General features: G+C 41.6%; 1 protein-coding gene across 2 annotated transcripts in view; it reads left to right on the forward strand.

The window, feature by feature from the left end:
* LOC121400994 (WD repeat-containing protein 91-like) overlaps window positions 1-11,854 on the forward strand; it is a 1,149,255-nt gene extending 1,137,401 nt beyond the window's left edge. For both annotated transcript variants that reach the window (XR_005966010.1, XR_005966017.1), the window contains exons 18-21: window positions 1,329-1,475; window positions 2,529-2,655; window positions 2,934-2,981; window positions 11,818-11,854. The gene's annotated coding sequence lies outside the window, so the exon portion shown is untranslated. The remainder of the gene's footprint in view (window positions 1-1,328; window positions 1,476-2,528; window positions 2,656-2,933; window positions 2,982-11,817) is intronic.
* The last annotated feature ends 3 nt before the right edge of the window (window positions 11,855-11,857 follow it).

Raw genomic sequence — 11,857 nt, forward strand, 5'->3', positions numbered from 1 at the left:
CACTTCGGACTACAACTGCTCCCTGCCAGTAAGTACCAGAGAGAAGGGAAGGAATGGGGCACAAATGTCTGTTCTGTGACCCAGAGCCGAGTATAACCCGCAGCCAGATCTAAAACCAGCCCAAAACCAGCCAAGAGGGGCAAGTGATGGAGGGACAGGGGCAAGTGATGGAGGGACAGGGGCAAGTGATGGAGGGAACTCAGGGGCAAGTGATGGAGGGAACTCAGGGGATGGTGATTACAGGAACACAGGAGCGGGTAATGCCAAGGACAAATTTGGACATACAGTGGGCGCCAGTTAGGCTGAAGATCACTGCTGCTCTTTTATTTTGGGTTAAACTTTAATCAACATATTTTCTATCCTCGAGTAATGATTACTGGAATGAACTCAATTTGAATCTTTTATTTGTTTTTTTTTGTTTTGTTTTTTTAACTCAGCACCAAGACATTGAAAAAATGTGCCACACCACATGAAGTGACCAAGACTCACAAACGCAGTATCTCTTTCTTTCTGTTGCTGGTTCTGACTCATGAAGCAGTTTAGCAGAAGTCTGTTCTTCCTCAGCTCTGACAATCGGATGGCGTCTGCTATGTTGTTTCAAGAGTCGGAGCCAGCAGTGCAAAGAATATAAACAACTGAATACGGAATCTTCCTTGAGTGAATGTTCCGTGAGACTGCACCTCAGGGCAACTCCGGCTGGGGCCTCGGTATAATGGAAAGTCATGTGACGTCGCTCTATTTAGAACTGACCAGAGAAATGGCAGATTTACTACTAATCCTAACATTCATGTAGCCGTTTGGAAGTTAGCATGGGAGTTGATGTTTCTGGGGTCAGTGACCCTGACAACCAGGAGAAATATTCAGTTAGAGGCTGAAAATAGGCATTATAGGATTAACAATTGCAGAAAAATCATGCAAAATTAAAAAGTATAGACCAGTTGACAAAGTGCTTAGAACAGGTGCATCCACAATCTATTAAAGTTTATTTAAAGGCGAACTTCCCCTTTAAAAAGGCTGTCTGGCTACTATTATGGTACAGTTTCCAGTAGCCAGAGTATAGTGAGAATATTCCTTCCATTTCTGATCTGATGGGAATCTGACAATCCGAATAGACCGTGCACAATGATCCCTGTTTGGTTTGCAGGAAATAAAGGGGAACTACAGCTCTATACTTTTTGTAAGACGTTGATATTCTGCTTTAACCACTGGGGGGGTTTCCTGTTCTGACTATTTCATCTCTATTTTTCAGGAGGTCATGTGCTCAGTTCTGAACAATAAGTAATTTAACTCTTTCTTGTTTGTGCTTTTGGTGTTTTTAAAATCGCCAGGCAATTGCATCGACAGTAGTTGGATCCACCCCAGTCAATGGACTCCATCTGCTCCCTCCAACTTAGAAGTTGATCATGTGGTAGAAGCGAATGAGTCGGGGGACCCCGTGCCAGTGTTCAGAATCAGCTGGACAGTGGCCCCTGATGGTGAGTGTCACATAAAGGGGAAATGTTAGAAATAAGTTGCTTCAATGTAATATCCAACCTGTGCAACCACCAACAAACTGCTCTCCATGGGTGTTGGGCTTAAACTGGATGGGGTGGAGGGGACGATCATAGTGCTTATTTGTGCCCTGGGTACCCCTGGAACTATAGCAGGGTGACTGTTACCCCAATGTTTCTATATATCTGTAACCTTGTTATGAGCTAAGGGAGCCCAGTCTGAAGGTCAGTTAGGGGGAGATTTGGGGTGAGTGCTTATTTGTACCCTGGGTACCCCTGAAATTATAGCAGGGTGAATGTTCCCCCAATGTTTCCATATATCTGTAACCTTGTTATGAGTTAAGGAGACAAAAAGGAACACCAAGAGCCCCAATAGTGTAATATGTTTTTACAGGGAGTAATGGTAGAGTAAACAAGTTAATAATCACAAGCCAGGTTTACGTCGCTCTCTGTAGAAGAAAAAAAAGGGGATTATACCCCTCCACTCGGGGTGGACTCGATATAGTAGTAAGACAAAACAGAGGCGCCAAAAGGATAAAAATAGCTAAAAGCACTTAAAAACCCAATGGGTAATTCAGAGGTGTCTGCTTGGAGGAGGTTAGTTCATTACTACCTCCTCTGAATTACCCATTGGGTTTTTAAGTGCTTTTAGCTATTTTTTTTGGCGCCTCTGTTTTGTCTTACTACTATATTGTTATGAGTTAAGGGGGTCAAGACTGAAGGTCTGTTAGGGGGAGATTTGGGGTGAGTGCTTATTTGTACCCTGAGTGTCCCTGGAACTATAGCAGGGTGACTGTTACCCCAATGTTTCTATATATCTGTAACCTTGTTATAAGCTAAGGGGGTCCAGACTGAAGGCCAGTTAGGAGGAGATTTGGGGTGAGTGCTGACTGGTTCTGTTGCATCTGTGTGTCCAACTTCACTTCAAAAACCAGTTCCCTCAGCAGCTGATGTCTGACAATAAGGGTTAGAAAGTCTTAATCAGGTTCATTAAATGTCTGTACTAGTCACAGGGACCTCTCCTCTCTCATATTTCAGTGGCAGTTTGTCTGCAGCAACTTTAAGGTTGATCCCGAGCAAATGTATGATGTGACTGTCCAGCACCTGCCCAGGCTGGTTAACTCCGACCTTAGGAACAGTAAAGAGATGTCTATCATTGTACCAGGTAAGTCGTGTTTCAGTCTCCCTGGCCACACTGGTTAGTTCTCGTTACTACCTGTTTCCTTACTAAAAAAAGCCTTGGACTTATTTTATAGGCTCTTATAGTGACAAATCCCTGCCGTTGCTTATCGTAAAACCTCCTTTCCCATAGTCTTTTGGAGATGTTCGCTAGGCAACCCTAGAAAATAAATTCAGATACCAGCACCCCCTGAGAATAGACTGCATGGACCTGAAGTTCATTAAGATCTGCCTTATATTGATCTAATGTCTTGTGTTTTGCAGGGTGCAGAGACAAAAGGATGAGTAAAATGAAGACTTGTTGCCAGCACGGTATGTTCTTCAGTTCTCTGTCTACCTTGAAAGTGAGAAATCCAGTGGGGCCAGTTACTTAACCATTAGCTCAGTGGGGGGGGGGGGGGTCAAGCCTGTTAGTAGTAAAGAAGACGTGTGTGTGTGTGTCTATGTAGATTTTGATCTACCAGTAGACTACAAGCTGGTAAGTAGATCACAGCTTCAGAGCACTGTCAGCCCTTTCTGGTACTTAACATTATTATTTGGCTGGATGATCCATCTGTATCACTCCATCTGTATGTGGAGATAGGGAGGTGATAAATGGATTTGGTCTGAGCCTTAGCATTGCTCAGGCCACTATGGATTCTGCTGGGGCAGAGCAAGACATTTTAAAGTCAGCGGATTAATGTTATGGCTCAAGTGATGTTGGATTTACACACCCAAGTTCAGCATTTTCAAGGACAAATAGCCCAATGGACACCTGCTTCATTTATTGCTGAAGCCCCTGTTCCTAAGATGCCCTTACCTGAGAAATTTACAGGAGACAGAAAGTGTTTTAGGAATTTTAGAAACCAATGCGAGTCTTTTTTTTATTTGCAGCCTCTCATAATTTCCTAATGACTCCCTCAAAGTGGTGTTTTATGATAACTCTTCTGCAAAGGGAAGCTTTAGCTTGGGCCTCCCCAATTATTGAACATAATAGCCCCTTGCTTACTGATTATGAGGGCTTTTAGCCGCTATATAAATTATTTGAGGGCTTTTAGCCGCTATATAAATTACTTGTCTGCTAAGGAAGGACATCAGGAAGTCTAACAAACGAAGCCTTTACTGTACAAAGAGTGGCCACTTTGCTGCAGCCTGAAAGGCAAGAAAATGATTGCCCAAAATCAAAGGACACTCAATCAGGTAATGCTTCTGAAAGAGTGGGGCAAGTAATCTTCAGTTGGCTCGGAAATCTAAACGCTTAAGCCTCACTATTTTCTTGCAGACTAAGGCACGCAAGATTTAGTGTCCAGCATTAATACACTCCATCTCAAGCAGGACTGTCTCTAACCACCAAACCCTATCCTATTTCGATAGAAGGGGTGGATAGCACCCCGTTGCATTCTGGTCCTGTTTTCTCTGAAGCCAGGGATGTTATTTATGTTTTAAATAAAGAACATTCAGAAAAATTAAGCTTTGATGCCCTCCCAACTCATTCCCTTGATTTTATCTTACGGTTCCCTTGGTTAAGTAAAAGTAATCCTGATATACATTGGGTAAAATGGGAATGTTACTTTCTTAAAGGAATTGTTCAGTATAAAAATAAAAACTGGTTAAATAGATAGGTGTGCAAAATAAAAAATGTTTCCAATATAGTTTAAAATTGAATGTATAAAGGCTGTAGTGACTGGATGTCTAACACTACTTCCTGCTTTGCAGCTCTCTTGGTTTCCACTGATTGGTTACCGGGCAGTAACCAATCAGTAACTTGAGGGGGGGCACATGGGTCATAACTGCTTTTGAATCTGAGCTGAATGCTGAAGATCAATTGCAAACTCACTGAACAGTTATGTCCCATGTGGCCCCCCTTCAAGTCGCTGATTAACTGTTAGAGAGCTGAAAAGCAGGAAGTTGGATTCTGGCTATTATGATAGACATCCAGTCACTCCAGCCTTTATACAATACATTTTTGGCTAACTAACTCTATTAGAAACAGTTTTTATTTTGCACAGTCTATATATTTAGCTAATTTGTATTTTTACACTGAACTGTTCCTTTAAAGGAGAAGGAAAGTCCCACTTGGGGGTGGGGGTACTTACCTGAAACTCCGGGCCGGTGCTCCTATCAGCAGAAAACTGCACCGGCCTGGGGTTATTCTAGTGAGCACCACGGAGCACTTCTCTTCCAGCTTCTTCTTTCTTCAAATTTCCCAGGACAGACTCATGCGCAGTAGAATGAAAAAGCTGACTTTTTAGTTAAAGTTCGACTTTTCACTCTAATGCGCAGCCGCACGAAGAAAGAAGAAGCTGGAAGAGGAGTGCTCCATGGTGCTCACTGGAATAACCCCGGGGTTTCAGGTAAGTAAATACATTCACTTGGGGGTGCCTAAGCTTTGGCACCCCCAAGTGCTAAACGACTTTCCTTCTCCTTTAAAATCCCAGTTTGTTTTGGTAGAACCATTCATCATATGCCTCCCCATAAAGCTCATGGGGTCACTTCCAGGAACTAAAATCCCTTATGGAAGAATATTTAATATTTCCACACCTGAACATAAAGAATTAAAAACATAACTTCAAGAGGATTTTGAAAAAGGGTTAATTTGCCCCTCATCTTCTCCTGCAGGTGCTCTAAAAAAATTTTTGAAGAAAAAAGACGGGTCCTTGAGACCCTGTACAGACTATAGGGAATTAAATTGCACGGCTATTAAAAATCATCATCCGCTCCCTCTTATTCTCCAACTCCTTGATTGGCTGAGCACAGCTTAAATCTTTACTAAGGTGGACATAAATGGGGCCTATAACCTAATTCCGATTAAGCTGGCCTAAATATGGAGATTCACTCGTTTGGCAAGGTCACCAAATGAGCAAATCTCTCTCTGATATTCCCACCTTGAGGTTGGCAATATCTGCTGATCTGATCGTGGGCCTTAGGGCTCAATGATCGGATCATAATGAGGAAAAACGGGCCGTCGGAGGGACTTTCGGACATATTTTGATCGGGGAAACCCGTCGGAGTGCCCCATACACTGGGCAAAAAGCTGCCAACTTAATCTGTCGGCATCTTCTATCTGCATGTGTATGGGTGCCTTTTGTTTTGGAGAAGAGTGGAAAACAGATTTTTTCAAACTCACTATGGCCTATTGACTATCTAGTGAGACCATTCAGATTATGCAATGCTCCTGCCACTTTTCTGTTTTTTGTAAACAATATCTTCCGTGATCTCCCAGGTCAATTTATCATAGTATGTCTGGATGATATCCTGGTTTTCTCCCATTGTCTGGAGCAACATAGGATACATGTCAGGAAGATCTTTGATTAAGGAAAACGTTTGAATTTCTTCGCATTCTTCTAATTTTGCAAACACCAATTCTAAGAGAAGAGAAAAATACACTTATGTTGCAGACAATCATGTTTGGTTATCGGCAAAAACATCAGATTTTTGGGACCCTTCCATATTGTGACTCAAATCAACCCTGTGACTTATCGCCTGGAACTTCCTCCTTCTCTAAAGATCCATCCTGTCTTTCACGTATCTCTATTCAAACCTTATATTCACAGCAGATTTCCTTCCCAGCAGAATTTGCCTCCTCGACCAGTTTTGGTGGACGGAGAAGAGGAATTTGTTATTTCAAATATCCTCGACTCTAGTTTTCCCAGAGGTCTGGGTGATTAGGAAGGCTATGGTCCAGAGGAATGTTCCTGGGAAGCAGCTGGGAACATCCATGGCAGTCGATTAATAACTGAATTTCATTCATCCTGACAAACCTGGTCCTGGGGCACCCCAGGGTCACTTTTGGGGAGACGGATGATGTCAGGTTTCTGCCAGCAATGGTGGGGTTAAGTTACTGACTGCTGCTGGCTAATTGAGGAGGTTATAAACAGTTGGACCAGCAATGGTGGGGTTAAAGGAGTTGTTCACCTTTAAGTTAAATTTTAATATGTTATAGAATGGCTAATTTTTTATAGTTTTTGAATTATTTGCCTTCAGCGTTTTCAGCGTTCAAATTGGGGTCACTGACCTCATCTAAAAAGACAAATGCTCTGTAAGGCTACAAATTTATTGTTATTGCTACTTTCTCTTACTCATCTTTCTATTCAGACCCTCTCCTATTCATATTCCAGTCTCTTATTCAAATCAATGTATTGTTGCTATGGTAATATGGACCCTAGCAACCTGATGGCTGAAATTGCAAACTGGAGAACTGCTGAATAAAAAGCGAGAACTCAAAAACCACAAATAATAAAAAATGAAAACCAATTGCAATTTGTCTCAGCATATCACTCTTTACATCACACTAAAAGTTTTTTTTAAAGGTGAACAACTTCTTTGAGGAAATGTTTTTATTTTTTTGGACCTGTGGAGGACGGCTATGGAATGGGATGTGTGGAATATTAGAAAGCATAATGTACCTACAGTATCTTGTCTGGGGTCTTAGCTCTCTTCTGCGCTGCCATAGTTCCTTTCCCCTCTGCACCGAGCTACCAGAATTCATCTCCACTCTCTCACTCAGAACAGAACATTATGACATTATGCTGCTAGCTGCATCACACTTTCATATATATATATATATATATATATATAAATGTTCAGATAGTACCTACACTCTTTCTGCTGTTACATTCGTGGGTGCTATGGTCTAAAGAAATATGTAGCCTTCAAAATGGACCAGCACACCAGATTTGGAAGTGTTCAAATTAGTTTTATTTTTCATATCACTCGTGTATCCAACGTTTCGGCCCACATTGGGGCCTTTATCAAGGATAAATTGTAAGTGAATGGATGGTCATATAAATACAAAAAACTTTCAAAAAAGGGTGCCAAGATGACGTCATTAATGACATAATTAATGTGATTGGTGCAAACTTAGTACAATATAAATTTAAGTGCATGTCATAATAAAATTCAACCACTAGATGTCACTAGTGTTCCAATGTGTTATCTCTGTGTATTATAGTAAAACAATATCTTTAACCCTTTCCCTGCCAGCCGTTTTGTCCTAGATGCGAACATCTACTGCCAAGATATTTTGCACTCTTTCACTTTTAGGGCCTTTCCTAGGGGGGGTCTTTTAGTTTACCCAGGAAAACAATATAATGTTTTTTTCACAATATGCAAGAATTTTGGTGTAATTCTACTTCTGTAAAGAAATATAGGCTTCTAAGTGTCTAATAAAATGAAAAAAATCATGTTTCACAAAGAACAATCACATATATCAGAAACATCATTTATTTTATGTACAAGAACACAGCCGATTTAGAAAGGTCTATGTCTCCTGAACGCGGCAATACCAAATATATATATATATAGTTTTATTGAGATTTCTCACTTGTATAGATCAAAATCTACAAGCAGTACACTACCAAATTTCCAAAGCACCGCTCCCCAAACGGCATACTTCTGATTTCAAGGCCAAACATTCCGCTAACAGTAGGTTTACCCTAGAAAACTACCCATTATTAGAAAGAACAGATTCTGGTGAATCAAAAATGGGTAAATATATCTTTGTACTCCAAACTACCAAGTTGCAATTGTTTCCTAAAGTTATAATGTTTTATAGAAATTGGTGAATATTTTGAAAAATGAACTTAAAGCTTTCACTCTACAGCATCATATCTCCCACACATCATTAGGTATCAATGTAAAATACCCCAAATATGAAAGCCTAGGGTCCTCTGAACAGTTTGATGCCCAAAATGTATAGGTGAACCCAAGTATGTGGCATATAGGGGCCCCAAAAGGAAGACCCCCCATATGGTCTGTTTTAGATACTGCAAAATCAACACATTTCCATAATTTTGGGGGGGGGGTAAGGTAGAAAAAAGTAAGTTCACCCCAGAAAACCATATATTTTCGGAAAGTTAACATTCTCATGAATCCAAATTGGGTATGCATGTCTTTGTACTCCAAAGCACCAAGCTGCAAAACGTTCCTTAATTTGGCAAATTTGGTGACATTTCCAAAAATCACCTCAAAGCTTCCACCCTGCTGCATTGTATGTCCCACATACTATTGAGTATCAAGATAATTCACCCCAAATATGAAAGCCTGGGGTCCTCTGAATAGTTTGAGCAGATCTGGACTGAGAATTAGAATAGGTCCTGGCATTTCAGGTACACAGAGGCCCAAACAGCCCCCACCAGCCCACTAAATACTGACTTTCAATGGGACCTTATAGCAGCCTCTCTGGCATTTGCCAGAACCCACAGATTGCCAGTCCGGGCCGGATGCCTAATATGGCAAGCATGTGGCATATAGGAGCCCCAAAAGGAAGACCCCCATATAGTCTGTCATTTCAGGTGCTGCAAAATCAACACATTTACATCGTTTTGGGGGGCGCCAAAGGTAGAAAAAAATAAGTTCACCCCATCAAACCATATATTTTTGGAAAGTACACATTGCCACGAATCTAAATTGGGTATGCATGTCTTTGTACTACAAAGTACCAAGCCGTAAACCATTCCTAAATTTGGTGATTTTGGTGACATTTCCAAAAATTACCTCAAAATTTCCACCCTGCAGCATCGTATTTCACACATAGTTTTAGGTATCAAGATAAATCACCCCAAATATGAAAGCTTAAGGTCCTCTGAACAGTTTGATGCCCAATATGTATAGGTGTACCCAAGCACGTGGCATATATGGGCCCCATATGGTCTTTCATTTCAGATTCTGCAAAATCAACACATGTACATCGTATAAGGGGGGGCAAATGTAGAAAAAAGTAAGTTCACCCCAAAAAACCATATATTTTCGGAAAGTACACATTCCCACGAATCCAAATTGGGTATGCATGTCTTTCTACTCCAAAGCACCATGCCGCAAACCATTCCTAAATTTGGCGATTTCGGTGACATTTCCAAAAATCACCTCAAAATTTCTACCCTGCAGCATCGTATTACCCAAATACTTTTAGGTATCAAGAGAAATCACCCCAAAAATAAAAGCCTAGGGTCTTCTGAACAGTTTGATGCCCAATATGTATAAGTGTACCCAAGCACGTGGTATATAGGGGCCCCAAATGAAGACCCCCATATGGTATTTTCATTTCAGATTCTGCAAAATCAACACATTTCCATAGTTTTTTGGGGGGGGGCAAAGGTAGAAAAAAGTAAGTTCACCGAAGAAAACCATATATTTTCGGAAAGTACACATTCTCACAAATCTAAATTGGGTATGCATGTCTTTGTACTACAAAAAACCAAGGCGCAAACCATTCCTAAATTTGGTGAATTTGGGTATGTACCCAAGCACGTGGCATATAGGGGCCCCAAAAGGAAGACCCCCATATGGTCTGTCATTTCAGGTACTGCAAAATCAACACATTTACATCGTTTTTTGGGGGGGGGGCAGGGGTAGAAAAAAGTAAGTTCACCCCAGAAAGCCATATATTTTCGGAAAGAACACATTCTCATGAATCCAAATTGGGTATGCATGTCTTTCTACTCCAAAGCACCAAGCTGCAAAACGTTCCTTAATTTGGCAAATTTGGTGACAAAACCAAAAATCACCTCAAAACTTCCACCCTGCGGCATTGTATGTCCCAAATACTATTGAGCATCAAGATAAATCACCCCAAATATGAAAATGGCAGCATCCTGCATGGAACCTATAGTTCTGCACAATTTAGTATCATCTGCAAAAATAGAAACAGTAATTTCAATGGCCACCTCCAGGTCATTAATAAACAAGTTGAAAAGCAAGGGACCTAGTACAGAGCCCTGCGGTACTCCACTAACAACACTGGTCCAATTAGAAAATGTTCCATTTACCACCACTCTTTGTAGTCTATCTTTTAGGTGCCCAACTCACGCATATCTCCCCTATGATACACCAGGATATCTCTCCACCTCTGTACAATCTTTGAGCATTAATAACCGGGAACTTAGATTCCCCGTGGCAAGACCTCCTGGTCAAAAAACCTGGTAAACCATCCTCGCCACTAATCATAATGCAAGCCAAAGTCCTACGAACGGCACATAGTACAATTCAGTTCAGCCACCTAGTCCCGCAAACACCCATTTGGGGTAACAATACATTCCCGCACCTGGTCTCCATAAACCCTCCAAAAATCTGGCAGATGCTAAACCTCACCACGATAGGAGACTTATGGGAGTCTGGTAGGGTGAGACCCCTGCAAGAGTCGCAGGCCGCAACGCAGCTCCCCCAATCCCAATGGCTCATGCACCATAGGGTTGGTACTGCCCTGACAAGACAATCCACCAGGGACAACATTTCCATTGCCAACTCCCCAGTGGTAGATCTCTTAGTAGATCCTGCTAAAAAGAGAAAAGTATCTTCCCTGTACAAAATGTTGCATAAGCCTCTCCACAGAGACTCTATAATCCCCTCCAGGGAAGCCTGGGAAGATGACTTAGGGATGATCACAGATGACCAATGGTCTTGGGTGCTGGCCACACCTAGCATGGTTTCTATGTGACTGAGGCACGGTATGCTGCAGCTGTACCTAATACACAGAGCCTACTATACGGTACAGAGGTTATATGTAATGAAAGTTCTGCATTCCCCAATATGTTTGAGATGCAATGAGGAGATAGCCACCCTGGATCATACCCTGTGGAGTTGCCCAAAGCTCAAGGATTACTGGGAGGGAGTGTGTGGTTGACCAGAGGAATCCCTGGGTGGAGTAATTGCACAGCCAGGTCATGCCTTCTAACATTGGACTTGAATACCAACTTGAACTTTTATACTAAAACTTTTATTGCTAAAGCCCTGTTTCAAGCCAGAAGGGGGCTTACTTTGCATTGGAAGGACTCCTCTCCCCCATTGGTGCGTGAATGGCATAAAGTGATGAAAGATCAAGCAGCAATGGAAAAAGCAATAATGGTCAAAAAAGGCCTCTTGGACAAAAACCCCCTTATCTGGCAGTACTGGACGGTAAAGCAAAATACACCGACCTTCTCCTCTCGGGGAAATGATGATAATGGGTAAACACCCCTTAACAACTGGTGGGCACTACGGGTGGGCATAGTGGAGTTCATCTCCTCCCCTGGGTAATATGTTAACCTAGGATTGCCTATGCTTTATTATCTGGTGGAACTGTGTTATACCACTCCATATGTATACCTGTCATGTGACAATTATTCTAATAAAAATCACTCTTGAGCAAAAAAAAAAAAAAAGGTTTTAAATATATGTTTTTTTTCCTGCCTAGCCCACTTCTGATGACGTCACTTCCCATTTCCAGCAACGGC

The sequence above is a fragment of the Xenopus laevis genome, chromosome 3L (genome assembly GCF_017654675.1).
Source record: "Xenopus laevis strain J_2021 chromosome 3L, Xenopus_laevis_v10.1, whole genome shotgun sequence".
NCBI classification, from domain to species: Eukaryota; Metazoa; Chordata; class Amphibia; order Anura; family Pipidae; genus Xenopus; species Xenopus laevis.